Here is a 16,337-nt window from a genome sequence, read left to right on the forward strand (position 1 = left end):
AGGAAAATCTTTTTTTCTATGATTTAGAAATGGATATTTAGATCTTAATTCGCGATTATTTGACTGAGTTGTGACTCAGAAGGAATACAGTTTTGACACTAATTGCAGCTCATGTCTCTCCCCTCGGCTCTCCCATGCCGCCCTGGTGAGGCATGCCTCACAGTTTGAAACCTTTTGTTCTTAGAATCATTCATCAATCATCAAAACTTGATACATCTTATTCTTCCGCTCCTCCATTTAAACACATCAGTAAGCCACACCTTTGCAGTGGGTTACAGTTTTGTTCATTACAGTGAACATGGGCACGGTGGTCTATTTTGACTCAATCCCAATCCTGGTGCAGTAAATACACACTAAAGCATCAATTACCCTTTTTTTCACTTGAATAGGAAAGGTTGTATTAAAGGTATAATCAATCTGCGGCTGAATATAGTCCCCAACGAATGCCCTTTTTTCTCTCATTTGAAGAACATTTGCTGAAATCTACAGTGTCCAGCTGTTTTAGGAAATTATTTTGCCTTGTTAAAAATGAAACTGTATATTTGTGACTGTCACTAAAATCTGATTTCTGCAGCTTTAGATAATTGAGAATGTTTTTTTTATTTTTTCATTAAACTCAAATATCACACAGCTGCAGAGGCTCGCTGTGCTGACTTTCTGTCTCTGCACTCCTGTATAAAGCCTGAATAAAAAAAAAGTGACATGGCTCCTACTGCCTTGTTTGCTTTGCTCTCTTGCATAAATACTGACATTTTGTTGGAGCTGGAGTTAATCCAGCAGTTCTGTGGGCCACTTATCTGGTGTTCAGTTAGGCTACGATCAGCCAGAGTTAGGAGCATGCTTATTGTGGTCACTGATCCAGATGCCTCCCTGCAGACAGTTCAGTAAATATTCAATCTTTGTTTCCAGGAATCAACAAAGACCAGTTTTTTTTTCCAACTATTGGAATTAGAGAGCTACTGCGACATGTTATGGCCACAGGAATCTTTTCAGTGCTGTTTTTCCTGTTTTGCTCATTGAAAGGATGTTATGTAGAGCAGTACATCAGTTAGGGTACTGTGAACTCAGCATTATTGATCCACTCACAAGTGAACGTCGTGACAGAGTTGATGATTTGAACCCATGGTTTCACCATGATGTCACCCTCATCATCTGACTGGAGGACATGTACACCCTGTGCTTCCTTGACATCTCCCTAAATATTCAATCAGTTTTGCAGCATCTGTTAGGATGGGAACTTACACTTTTACCAGTCTTATTATTACGTTGTGACCTCACTTAAGCCCCAGAATCGCTCCACCCAACATCAACCTCAGTGGAGGACTGATCGGCCAAAGTAACTGAAAGCTCCTGTGTGGGTGTGCACGACTTTGAACTTCAACCTACCAAACTTCACATACCAACAGATGCACCAAAATCCCAAGAAGCACAGTGCCAGCTTGCTGGTTGGGCAGTTTCCTAACTACGACACATGCCACTTGTGCCATGCCAGCCTGAATAAACAGCTTGTGCCGAAAGAAAACAAAGCAGCCTCTACTGGTGGCAGTGAACAGTGGAGACCGATACACACACAATATCTGAGACATGGGGGAGTCATGGAAATGAGACTGTACTGATTCTGCCAACAAGTTATCCAATGATGATTTTCAACTTTGGCCTGAAGTATGGACTACAACAGTGCCTGCTGCTGTTTGATTTCACCAACAGCCAGAATGGATTTACTTCCCCTCACAAACTGATCCCGCTACATTCAGACAAAGTACAATCTGCCACAGAGGAAGACTCACTAATGTCCACACATCCTTTTCTGCAGCACACAATTTAACCTCAATCGAACACACTCTGAGGTCTAATCAGGAGAAATAAGTGAAAACGCCTGTTTGGGTGGAGAGTTGGGGTTTTGATCAGGGACTGGAATCAAGAGAGCTCACTCAACAACCCAAATTTGTGGGTCAAAGTTCACCAAAGTGCTCACACTTTAATTAATGTTCCACATTATTTAGCTGTCACTAATGGATCCTCTGATCGCGGTGATTCCATTGCAATGAACTGATTTTAGTGCAAAATTTTTACAAATTTCTTTGTTTTAAATCCCGAGGTGTCCCGGCCTTAACAAATAAAATTTCTGCTGGCTTTACTTATTGGGACATTGTTAATGAAACTGCTTACATCTCTGCTTTTCCTGTTACAACAAATCAAATTGTCCACTGTGAGAGAGATCTACTTAAAAGTGCTATATGTAAGTTTTGCTATTGCCACATAGCCAACGTTAGCTTTAAATGCTGTTTACTTACCAGTCCAGAGGAAACGTTGTGAGTATTTTTCTTATATGTCACTTCTTTTCTTCTACTTAAGTTAGCATGCTAACCAGCCAGCCCTGGCCTGGCTGGCCCGTCTTGTCACTTTATGATAGCGAGTCACTGTAGCGTCCAAGCTGCCCTGAGGAAGTAGCGCTGCTAAGAGGGCATATTTATAATCTCTTGTATTGTAAACACAACTATGGCTTAAGGTCTTGGCAAGCGACCATGGCCACCACCCACTCCCGGCAATAACCACATTCAGCGGCAGAGAAAACTTACATTTACACCTTTAAAAGCACAGTGTCCCTAATAAAACAAAATTGTGGCCACACTACCACGCATCATTTATTTAAATGGGATTTTTTATATTTGCTATTCTTTATTCCACATTGACCCCACAGGAGATATATGGACTTAGTTACACATGTAAAAAAAACAAAACAAAAATTGAGCATTTAGACAACAACAGTTATTCACCAGTAACAGGCAAATACAGCATATGATAAAAAAAAAAAGAGGGTTATTACTATGCATTATTAATATTTGTATTATAATTTAATTTGTGGAAAGCTAATTTTAGCTAGCTGAGATGGCTCGAGCAGTCTATGCTTACATCCCTGCACAAACTATTTCCTATCCTTTATCCTCTGTTTTTCACCACAGTGCAAACACTTGTCAGTCACAGGTGACACTAACAATATCAATTCCATGCCAGCTCCAGGGTGCAGCTGTTCCTGCTGGCTCACTAGTTCACTTACTGGGCTTAATAACAGGACTTACTGCTTCACCTCAGGAGCCATCATTAATGATATTAGTTCCAGTTGTGCTTTTTCTCCTTTGTAAGTCAAAATGGGTACTATGGGAAAGGTCCCTTCCCGTGTTCCCTTTGGAATAATGCCTGCCTCCTGCACTCTATTTAGAGGTTTTCCTGGCCTTGCCACCTTGGAACATGCAGCCTGCTAATAAAATAACAATTCAAGAGTTCCCACCCACAACTCAAAGCTTCAACCTGTTGTGGCATAACAGGAGCAATAAAGTTTACACTGAGTTTGAATATCATAGCACAGTAAGAGGGGCAACTACAGAGTTGGGTGACTATTCTCTGTGGGTTTGTCACTACGAGCAACTCTTTTTTAGATTACACGTAGTCATTTGATCCATTGTTCACATAAAAATACCGATTATGGCAGCTTTAATTATGCCTTTTCCTGTATGATAATGTGATCTGTGGAAAGCGGTGTGATTATACTACATAATCAATATTCAACAGTTCACATCATGCTAGCTCTGAGACAACCATAATTACAATTTTCATATACTTTATTATTACTTGTAAAAGAAAGCTTCATGTCCAGGATGTTACATGGTGGCAGTTTTATAAGGTCCAAACTGTGTAGTTGTGAGGCAATTGTAGCCTATGTCCTTCAATATCCGCATTCTTATTTTATGCAACAGATGATTGGAACAGTACTTCTTTGTGACAAAAACAGTCACAAATCTCAGTCATAAATCTAATGAAAATATGACATAATCCACTGTATTAAAATACTCATAAAACCATCAGGATTATTATATGGTATCTTTATTTATTTATGTATATTAGCATTAATGAATAGAAAGTTGTAAGATAAGAAATCACTGGTCATGCCCGCAACTAAACTGTGTTGTCTGTTTATAGCTGAACATGTATTTTGGTCACTTGTGAGATTATTGTTCCTCGGACCATATGAACTAATTAATTACACTGCTTCAGTGAGAATTCATTCGATTTCCTCTACGAAGCCTCCTCTATCCACAACTAATGCTCTTATTCATCAAGAAGGGATTAAATGAGTTCTCCCCTCTGTAATTAAGAACTTGAGGGAGCGAGCTTAAGAGGATTGACTTGAAAGGCTACTTAAAAAAAAAGCCAGATCCTCCTGTTACAAGACAAAGTAATACAATATAGACCAAAATAAACAGTTTCGTCTTTGATCACCCTAACGTTGAGGACTTACTTCATAGAAAGTCTTTGTTTTTAGCTAGTCTGAGTAGTAAAATTACACATTGCATTATGAAAGACCATATGGAGGAAACCGTTTATGTGCAACGTCGTTGTTAGATTAACACTTACTGATGATTAGAAGGCTGTAGACAGCTGTGAAAAACATTCCATTTTACAGTATAAGAAAACAGAAAAAAGAACTTCGGAGTTGAAACCAGGTATGAAAGAAAACAAAGAAGTGACTATCCTGCAGTGCATGGATGATAGTGAACTCTAAGCTACAGAAGGCAGAGCTTTCACAGATGCATCATGCTGTGCTGAATAAGCTGCACAGTGATCCACGCTGCTTCTGTGAGGATTGTACTAAATGATTAGTATAGCTCTAGGTGTAATATGTGACTCTTTGCGGGTCTTCAGTGGAACACAGCATGTAGAAAACATTTCATTTCAGTGAAGCTAAGGACAGATCTTTATGTCTTGTTGCACAGTGTTTCGGAGTTTATTTCTGAATCCCTGTGTGAGAACTCCTAAATGTGAAGATAGATGAACAGGTGTTCCATTTTCTTGTGTTTATGTAAATTAAATTCAAGGTGTATGTCTACGAACAAGAGTCTATAGCCGTGCCAGTGGCTCTGTTCAGTTGAATTTAGTCACAGAGGTGCTTCGAGCTAAATGCTAACATTGACATGCCAGATATATGTTTACCAGATATAATGTTTACCAAGTTCACCATCTTAGTTTAGGATTTTATAACATTAACATGAGCTAATTAGCACTAGATGCAAAGTTCAGCTGAGGCTGGTGGGTATGTCATTAGTTTTGCAGGTATTTAGTTATAAACCAAAGTATTGGACAAATTAAAATTTGACCTGATGATGGCGCTAGATAAAATTCAGGGCATCACCAAAGTTATTACGATTCATCCTAAGGGGAACATCAATATCCCAAATTTCATGACATCTGTCATGTCAATGAAACCACATGGTAGCAGTACAAGAAAAGTCAGGGGCTCACCAACATCAGGTCTCCTGTAATCCTGAGGTAACTATCTGGCTCGTTTAGCTTCTAAATGCTACTAATTATGACTTTTTTTGCCGTTTGGTCCTAGGCAGTTAGTTTGAAGTAGATTTTTCGTGATTTTTCATTAAAACAGCTGGCTGCTGCTGCTGGAAATAATGCTATGTGAGCAGTGAGAGTGAAACAAAAGTAAGTAAAGCTGCTGGCCGTGAAACCAAACCAATAAGCTGACAGACGCTGATAATTATCTGTGTGTTTGTGACTATGAGCAATATGCTTCACATTACAGTCATTACAGTCATTTGAATCATCCACTGTTGATATAAAAACATTGATTATTGCAGCTTTAAAGTTTGATTAAGTGGCGCTTAATCAAAAAACTGTTTTTTGTACAGAATCAAAACTGAATCTTAGTATTTGCCACAAGGCATCTGGTTTCCTCTGAGGCCGACTTAAAACTGACATAACCAATGTGGTAATAAATATTTATGTCACTTTAGTTACGGTTGATTTTTACATCCCTAACAGATTCTCGTATAAAGGAAACAAGATCATAACTAGCACAATAACAATCCCATGCTCTGTGCAGCTTTGTGTGGGGAGGATATAATCCCGCAGGCTGCTGTGAAAAGGCATTCAGTCTCATCGACAGAGCCTATTAAAATTGCGAATTTGTTCCAAAACAGCACATTGCTGGCGCACAACAGGCTCATTTCAAAACATCTTTTAATGGCACTAAATTATTGATTATTACCCAATAGAGAGAAGAAAACTTACTGTTTGATAGCACAGAAATGATTACGAGATTAGTGAAAAAAGAAAATTATTTGATTACAGTTGAGGATTTCAAATTATAGGCTCATTTTCTATCACTTGACGAGACAGAATAATCAGAAGTTGCATTATTGCCTCTGGTTTCTTACAATGGGCATTTTTGACATTGTAAGCCTATTATTTGACTAATCAATAATTGCTTGCATGCCTACAATTAGCTCTAATCAACCAATATCCTATTCAAACGTCTATGTTTCTCCATTGCATTTTTGGGGGGTTTAACAGCATAGCCCATGAATGCAATCATTTTTGGCAGGTGACAGAATATCCTCGAATGCAGAAAAGTTTATAAAACTACTGATCATTAATAAATAAATTTGACTTACTGAGTTACACTGTGATGAATTACATCACTTGCTTTATTTTGAAGGCTCTGCATGTTGAGTTCCATTGCGTAGTAAAATAAATGGCAGGTCTGAAATTAATCTACAATTTATGGTGTATTTGAGGATGGTGAGCAGTAATGGCAATACGTGGAATTTGTAGTTACTGGAATAAAACATCTAAAATTCACTGCCATGGCCTTATAAGACATTGTTTCCTCCTCAATTAAACCTTAATTAAACCATCTGACATTTGGTTAAATACACCCAAAATCAAATGAAAAGATTCATATTCATATTTATCTCTGTCTGACTGTACACTGTAGCCTAGCTCTGTATAAAATTACATTATTAAAAATGGCATACCTGTCAGGAGACATTGTACATAAATATATCAAAACTGGTTAAGGATTTCTGGACGACCACTGGGTGCAGTGATTGAGCACTGTGTGAAGTTGGCGCCCATGGATGGTCAAGACACTGCAGGTATTCTTTCATCCAAATGTTAAAGCTGCTGCTGACACTGATTGGCAAGAAATAATCAGACAGATCACCTGAAGAATTATGTTGAGCCCAAACCTGCAAACTTTCAGGCCTTTAAGACACGAGGCTTCATATTCCCTCATACTCCTGATGCAGACTCAACAGTGCTCCACTCTCCACTATGTTGAAGTTACTTGTGATAATTATCTGTCACAGCAGAAACCATTTAAGCAGGAGTCATCAAAGGCCTATTATTTTCTTTTCAGATCAACAGATAAGAGGTTTCATAGAGTAAAAGCTGCAGTGTCTCTTCCTGGTCGAGCCCCAGTTGTGATCACAACTGATCAAAACTCACTTGCCTGGTTACTGTTCCATTCCCTAATAATAGAGCATTTGCATATCTATGACAAAAATGCATTACGCTCTCAATGGCTTATTGTTTATAGACATGTACTAGATGCTTGCAGAAATGGGAACTAAGACTGTGTAGCATCGACTTAATTGGATTTCTTATCTGGGCATTGTTTGCATGAAGAAATAGATTTTGGGTGAGAGTGTTGAAGTCACGATCCATGCAGGGTTCAACTTTCAACAACTGTTTTGGCCAAACTTTGTGGTCTTTGGTTATTCAAACAATCTGTGAAACAAAAAAAATAATAACAGAGAGGTTAGCTTCTTTTATAGGCCCATAAAGAAATTGCAAATTGTTATGTAATGTAAATCTCTTCAACTAACTAGTGACATATTTAGTTGAAATAACTGGTTGGCTTTTTTATTCAAATGTAAAATAAGGTTTTAAAGCAATTTGACCATTTGTATAATAGGCGAATTAACTTTCATCTTAAGCATTAAGATAAGAAAATTGATACTATTTTCATGTCTGTCAAATACTCTACCTACAACAGTTAGTCTGGCTTTGTCCACAAGTAAAAGAAATAGTCTTCCAGCAACTCTAAAGCTTGATAATTAACTGATGTTGAAATATATCAAGAGAGATTTCAACACATACTGTAACCTCCCTGTAAAATCACAACTTCATTGAATGACCAAATATTGCATGTTTATTGTGATATGAGGCATTCACGTCATATCACAATTAGACTGTAATCACAACCAGTCAAGTCATAAAAATCAATCATGTCAACCTCCTAGTGGTAATTCCAAGTCGGAGGTGTCGAGAATTTCCTTCTTGAAAATTAACTTCAGAAGATTCAACAAACCATTCACAAAATGGCCACAAAGCCACCAATGCTAGCAGTTACATTTTAATAAAATTATATATTAACACATAGTATATATATTGTCAAAAGGAGCTGTACACAGTTTATATTTGGGTTTCATATGTTAATGGACCTAAAATATGTAACACAACAAAATAGCTGATTAATGCTAGTTAAATGATGCTACAAGGCTAGCAGTGGGGGTAACCATCTTCGAACAATGTGTGAACACTAAGCCAGGCTTTCCTGTTCTTCCCATTCGGCCGACATTGCATGAATGCAGCTTCAGAGGTGCTGGTAGCTGGATTTTTGTTACCTTTGGACAGAGCCAGGCTAGCTGTTTCTCCCTGTTTCCAATCTTTATGCTATGCAAAGCTAACGCATCTTCTGGCTTTAGCTTCATATTTAGCATACGGACATGGAGTGGTATCAATCTTATCATTTCACTCTTGGCGAGAAAGTGAAAGCGCATTTCCTAAAAATTTATAGCAGAAATAGCAGAAAATAAGAACTCAGTGATTTATTTGCATAACCCATCGTTTGTGCAGGACATTCAAAAAATACTGTATGCTCAATGATACTGAAATACACAGTCAGTATGTGAAATGATCTAATATAAGATATGAATACTTAGATACCAAGAAATATTATGTTCTACTACTTTGATTGACCTGTTTTGTAGGAACTTCCATAAAGAAGCAGAGTCGAGCTCTCAGTCTAAGAAACAGTATGAGGCGAGGAAAGGATTATTCCAGCAGCTATCTGTCTACATGCTACAGCCTTTGCCTACTCCTCTACACCTGCTCCCAGCTGGCTGAACCCAAGGACACAATGTGCAGTCACTCTAGTTTCTCTTTTCTAAAAGCAACAGCTGATGATTGTGCTGGAAGGTTGTTTAAACTCTGATACTTTTGAGGACAGCGAGGACAAGCATTGCCGGCATTACTAAATTTTACTACATCATAGGAGTTACACTGAAAAAAAATTGAACTGAAAGTGACAGCAACGACATTTGGGTTGTTCACGGTTGGCAGTCACAGATGAAGGTGGTGAATGTGGAACTCTCAAAGCACTAGTCTGAAATTTGTTTCACAGGCTACCACTTCTGTCTGACCTCCACATTCTGGATGTGACGGTGCAGTGTGGAATACCTAATTAAACACAGCAGGAATTAATTTCTAGTCAATGATTTAAATGATTAAACTCCGTACTTCCTTGCATTTTAATCAGAAGAAATACATCATTTCACAAAAATCAGAAATACATGATACTGTAAAAGTAGATTTCATGGAGTACAGGCTTGTGACTTTTACTTGGTTTTCCCTCTCCAAATTCTCAGTTAGTTGTTTGATCAGCTGATAACAGCACAGCCCACAAAAGATGTATCGGTGTCTGTTACACCTGGACTGAAAGAAAAGTATGAAGATTATAACCTTTATTTTAAAGGCATTTGATAACTATATGCTGGACACATTTCTTGGCAAAAATACTTTAAAAAAAAGGTAAAATCATTTAAATACATTAGTGTTATACGTGGGTCTACAAGTGAGGTGCCACCACAGTGATGGTGAATTATCCACTTCCGCCCAAAACACAGACACATCTTTAGCAGAGATGGTCGTCATTAATTGTAATAAAGATTAATCTTAATCCTCCTAAACTTCTGCTGCAAACTTCACTTCCTCAGGGAGCTCAGCGTCATCCTCATGGCTGCTTGTGACCTCAATGATCTTTTCTGCATGAGCTTTCAATGCAGCGTTCAACTCTGCAAAGAACTCAGACCCCAACTGGAGTTCACATCTATGACCTCTGCGCCAAAATTTTCTCCCCCTTCCTCCCCAATCCTCTCTTCTCTCACCTGCTTTTCCAATGTAACAGTCCTCAGCGGCACTAAGTCTTCTATTATAGCAGCCTGAGTCATGCGTGAGAGTCCATCTGTGAAACTCTTCAAAGCTTGTGGCTCTATGGCATGAACAGGAACATCAGAGTTGTTGGCATTAATGTCCATTTCTTGAACACAGGAGTTTTTTGTAAAATCTTGACAAGCTTTGCTCAGTCCTAAGCTCTGCGCTTCATTTCTTAAATTGATACTCAAGCTGATTTCACCATCTGAAAATAATGATCTAAATCTGTTTACTTTATGCTGTAGAATGGCAGTTAGAGACTTTCAAAATTAGAATAGTTCAAAGTTTTATGTTTGTTTGCTTTCTAGCTGGGTGTTACATGAGAAGATAGATGCCACTGTCATTTCTGGCTGTTAAGGAAGAAGCTACTGCCAGCAGCGGATTACCTTAGTTTAGCATGAAGACTGGGAGCAGGGGGAAACAGCAAGCCTGGCTGTGTTTAAAGAAGAAAAAGACATTAGACGTGTGTGAAATTTTGTCATTATTTCCATATGAATTCTTGAGTTATGGTCAAAAATGTGTTTTTTTTACACCCCAGTTTTTGTATGAATTAAACAAAGGAAATACTGTGTAACATGATAATGAGCTTTAGAAATGTTTGTAGATGGATCTTCTGTTATAGCTGAAGCAAAGGACACAGGGAAATGACTCCAATGCAGACTTGCAGGCAGATTCAGTGAAGATATTTTAATAAGGTGAAAGCAGGCTTACAGTCAGACAGGTGCATAAGCTGGCAGGCAGGAGCACAGGTAGGCTGAGGTACAGGAAAAAACACACTGGTAACCAGAGCACAGGGAAAACCCAAAGGACCATGAGCAGACCCATGAACTGAAACATGAACCAATGACGTGACCACGAGTTGGTAGAAATGGTTGGTAAATATACTGGTAAATATAATTAGGGAACTGGGTTCAGGTGTGAGTGAGGATGGAAGCTCAGGTGAATGAAGATATGTAACAGGTGAGTAGATGGGGAGGGCATACAGGTAAATGGGAATCAGGAGGAAAGACTGAGCCGATCAGGTGGGTGGATGAAGAACGGCCGGTCTGAGGAGATGAGGGGAGAAACATGTCCTGCGAACTGTGAGCTGAGGCTGGAGACAGGGGCCACAGGGAACTGAGGGGACAGATTGTGACATTTTTTACTTTTGGACAGAGCCAGGATAACTCTTCCTTCGCTATTCCAGTCTTTGTGCTAAACTAACCTAATTGTCTGCTGGCAGTAGCTTCTTATTTTAATGGACAGACATGAGGGTGGTATCAGTCTTCTCATATAACTCTTGGCATGAAAGTAAATGAGTGTCTTTCAAAAAATGTTAAGCTATTTCATCAAGCAAAAGAAAAATAAAGGTTTAAGCAAAAGGGGAGGAAAAGACAAAACCCAATAAAATCTACTGTATATGCAGTAATGAATAAGCAAGACAGCAGATTAAACGGTTCATTAAAAAGGTTTTAAGAGGTGATTTGAAATACATTATGGTTCCACTTCTCAGGCATGTTGTTTAAGAGTTCCGAAGACAAAGATCTGATGATAGTGTTCTAGAGGTTGGGAGATAAATGCTTGGTTAACATTTCTTAGTTTCTTAGAACATAGTTCATTTTCAGAGGATGCCAAATAAAAGAATGATAACATCACTCTTGAATTCACAGAGCCAATAAAAAACGTCATAGAGCACATAATGCAATATCTGTTTTGTTTTGGAAAATGTTTGTAATATTTCATATCTCATATCTCTCAGGTGTAACTTATGTGTGCAGAGGGTATTCAGCTGTCTGAGTTTAAGGAAAGTGTTACCACTGGAAGGGGCCTGTTTCCCAACCTGCTACTCTGTCCTGGACTGTCTTGGACATTTTTTTGTACAGTCTGCACCTTGACTCCTGACATGGGGGACCCCTGCTTCTTCTCTACCTGGCACCCTTATATCTGCACCTGCTCTCCTTTTTCACCCACACTGCTCTATCTGTTGTTGTCTTAGATGTATATTTAAAGTATATTAAATATTATACAGTATTAACAACATATCAAATGACTGCACTGAGCAGCCAGCACCTTAAAAAATTTAACTGGTTTTAATTTGGTGGTTGATCAGTGTTTGTTTAATGTGATAGGGGTTGCTTTTAGTGATGAACCCACATAGAATTTTCACTTGACTTTGCCATTCCCTTAAGCTCTGCGTGTGAGTGTGAAAGTGTTAGTGAAAAAGCAAAAAAGGTTTTAGCTCTAAAAAGTCACTCTACGCTATCTTCCCAGGACCAAGTGGAGACACAAAAAGTTAGAAACTGGAGAACATAGTGGATCATTTAGCAAAAAGAGAGGAAGATCAAAACAGAGCTAAAGAAAGAGTGACATTGGACTATTACATTCAATGTGGCCAGAAACATGATAATTTAATGTTAATGTTGGCCATGTCTGTCAGATGTGTAAATAGGCAACTGTTTGTTTCCAAGTACTATATGAAGCTAACAGGGCTTGAGGTTCTTGAAGACCTTTCACCTCTGATCTGAATGGCTTCTTCAGTTCTAACTGACTGGTGGGGAACCCAGGCATTTAACCTCTTGTAGGGTCGTTAACACCTTGAAAGTCGTTGAGATTACATGTGAGTCGCTGACCCACCCAGCCATCATGTGAGTCGTTAGGGTCACATGAGTCATTGTGTGAATGGATGTTAAGCTGTCTAGGGAGGGATCTCAAGACTGCATTGTAAGTGGCTGATAAGTGGTGTTGCAGACCACCTCCTCTGTTAATTGATGTTTACATTGCTGTCCTCATATGAGTGTCCCTTGTCCTTCAGATGTAGGTGGAACGCTGTGTCTTGACCTGAGCAGTTGGCTCTCCTGTGTTGTGTCATGCGCTTGTGAGGTGGTTGTTTTGATTCCCCAATGTACAAGTCTGTGCATTCCTCGCTGATTTGAACTGTGTGCATTACATTGCTCTGCATATGTCTGGGTATTTTGACCTTAGGATGGACAAGCTTCTGCCTCAGAGGATGCGGTGTTTGTTAAAGAGTTTTTCAGATACTCCTGCAACATAAGGAATGACAGTGTTTATCTGTTTATTGTCTTCTGTCTGTTCTGCATCTTTTCATGGTTTTGACAAAAGGCCCAGTTTGGGTATCCACAAGTTTTAAGTGTTCCCTGTTGTGATTTTGCTCCTTATCCTTCCCCTCTGTCCTTGAGGGCACGACCTGAGCCTGATGGTGTAGGGTTCTGATAACGCCCTGCTTGTGCTCCAGTGCATGATTAGAATCAAAGAGTAAATATTGATCTGTGTGTGTGGGTTTTCTGTATACTTTGATGTTCGGGCTTCTGTCATCTCCAATGTGCACCTCACAGTCCAAGAAGGCCAGACGGTTTCCTCTGATATCTTCCCAAGTGAACTTGACGTTGCTGTCCACTGATTGATGTGTGAAGGCTTCCACTTCCCATGTTTTGATTTTGACCCAGATGTCATCCCCGTACCTAAACCAGTGGCTGGGATCAGTTCCTGGAGATCAGGGCTGTACTTTCTACTTCTTCCTTTTAGAGATTGGCTATTATTGGAGACCCTGGTGAACCCATGGTACAGCCATGCTTCTGTCTGTAGAAACCCTCATTCTACTGCAAATAGGTGGTAGTCAGGCAGAGGTCGAGCAGGGCATATATGGGGTCTGGGGTGAGGTTGGTTCTGTTTGACCAACTACTGTCCTGTAGCAGTTGTTTCATTACAGTCTTTACTGCTTCCGGGGTGGGAATGCATGTGAAGAGTGCCGTGACATTGTAGGGTACCATGGTTTCATCTGAGTCTAGTTTTATTTTCCTATCCTAGTTTGCAAGATCTGGGGAGTTTTTGAAGTGGTGTGGAGTGTTACTGACCAGAGGAGCTAGGATGGTGTTTCGGTGTTTGGCAAGGTTTAAGGTCATCGAGTTGATGCTACTGATGATGGATCTGAGTGGGACCCCTTCGTTGTGTATCTAGGGGTGTCAATAAATGCAGAGGATGGCTTCCCTGGGGCAAAGGCAGTAATATAGAGGGTCAGTCAATGGCTTTGTCTTTTTCCAGTTGTTGCAGGCAGTTTATTACCTTTCTCTTACTGCTGCTGGTAGGACTCTTGCTTCAGTATCTCATAGGTAGCTGTGCCGCTAAGTAGACTGGTCAGTTTGGCATGGTAGTCCACTGTGTTTAGCACCACTGTGCATCTTCCTTTATTGGCCAGCAAAATGGGGATGTTCCGGTCTCTTTCTAGCGATGCCAGTATCTTCCTTACTTGGATTGAGAGGTTCGAAGGTGGTGCTTTTGCACTGGCGAAGGAGGATGACACTTTCACCCTGGGTTTTTCCGCCTCTGTATCTGCCAAACTGTTGTTTCGGATGGTTGACTCCTTTGCCGTGATGAGGTCTACCACTGGTATCTCTTCTATTGTTACTGCAAAGTTCAAACCCTTGGCTAAGACATAATTTTCCGGTCAGTTGAGTCCCTGTTGGTCATGCCGTCTGTTGGTCAACGTACAGGGTGGTTAGTTTGTGGATGTGTTGTTTCATATGCCAATGAGACAATGAAATTCGATCTGGGAAGTCCAGTTGGAGGAACAGGTTTATGTGTTTAAAAGCTTAGTAGATGCCAAAACACAGCACAGTGGTTTGCAATACTCGAAGACATGATTTTAAAACTCTGGAAATTTATCACAGCAGCAACTGTTTTATCTTTTGCTGTAATGATCTTGGGGTAAACATCATTCACATTACAAAGTAATCCACCTGGATTGCAAACTTGCATGTATGTGAAAGGCCAATGCAGCGCCTTGCTAGATGTGTTGCAGCAAAAGATGAACCAGATAAAACATTTTTGCTGCACGAAACAGCATAATTTTGGACAACCCAAACCATTTATTTTCTTTGAGCTAAATGCTAATATCATCGTGCAACATGCTTCTGTTAAGCATGCTATGTTTACATCGCTGACCATTTTACTTTAGTGCATTAGCATGTTTACATGATTACACATGATAGGAATGTCTTTCGTTTTGCAAGTGTTTGGACATAAACAAAGGTATTGGACAAATTAAAATTTTGGCTTGATGATGATTTTAGATGGTAAGTAAGAGGATCTCTGAAGTTATTCCAGTTCATCCTGGGGAAACATGAACGATTCATCCAATGGTTGTTGAGATATTTCAGTCTGAAGCAAAGTGGCGGACTGGCAGACCGACATTGCCATCCATTGAGCCATGCTGTTATTATGGCTAATAACAATATGTAAATGTTGTATTTTTACGGCTAGTTTCCACTGCCCCCAAGTGGAGAAAAAAAATCAGTTAATGCAGGTTTAAAGTTTAATTTCAACCAAATTTTCAAAAAACCATCTTCTTTCATTTACCCCTAGTGGTAACTAGCCATGCTTAGCTCTGCTTCAAGATTGATTTAGCTTTATTTGCGGTGCCAAAGACATTGAAAAAATACATTAAAAAATATAGTAGCGACATTTCTTTCCAGAAAAATTGTCTCTTACTCTGGATAATCTTGTTGGATTAAAGCACCAGCAGAATGTATAGTATTAAAAACAACAGTGTTGTCAGACCTACAGTACATGTTTAATTTTGTGGCCTCCATTGGGGTCAACGTACAGCACCTTACACAAAACATTTAAATTAGCATGATTTTTTTCATACTTTCTGTAGTTTTGACCCTTTCTTACCTGTCTCAGTGCACCTTGTAATTAGATGAAGTTGTGCCAGAAACCTGTACTCTACTTCTACTGTGGATATCACTGTTGACAAATTTTAAAAATTTAGTAATAGTCACTGTCTCTGTTTATTTATTGTGATGTAGGTTAACGGACCTTTTAATACCTAACCATTTAGAGCCTTTTTAGTGATGTTGTGCGTTCATGACCTTAACACTCACTACTCTGTGTGTGTTTGAGTAGAAACCTTACTTACTTTCGTGTTCAGTGAAGAGACTCATATTTTGCCTCTGTGGTGAAAGGGCAAACATAATTCCATCATTTATTTATGGGTTTGAGCAAACCCTTTTCCAAAGGACACCCAATCATGTTACTTGTTTACTTCCTTCAGGTTGAAAAAGTTTATTAGATTTCAGACTTGTACAATTGAATTTGAAGACAGACTCAGACTCAGTTTGGTTTGACTTTAAGTTAGAAAAAACAGTTTTGTTTCTTTTCTCTCACAGCATGACTGAAGTGTCCTGCAGTAAATAAATGGTTTAAATATTTTGCTCAGGTGCAACAATGGAGACTGGTGGTGATTTCATTTTTCTTTTGCAGGTTGTAAGCAGGTT

This window comes from Xiphias gladius, chromosome 6 (genome assembly GCF_016859285.1).
Source record: "Xiphias gladius isolate SHS-SW01 ecotype Sanya breed wild chromosome 6, ASM1685928v1, whole genome shotgun sequence".
NCBI classification, from domain to species: Eukaryota; Metazoa; Chordata; class Actinopteri; order Istiophoriformes; family Xiphiidae; genus Xiphias; species Xiphias gladius.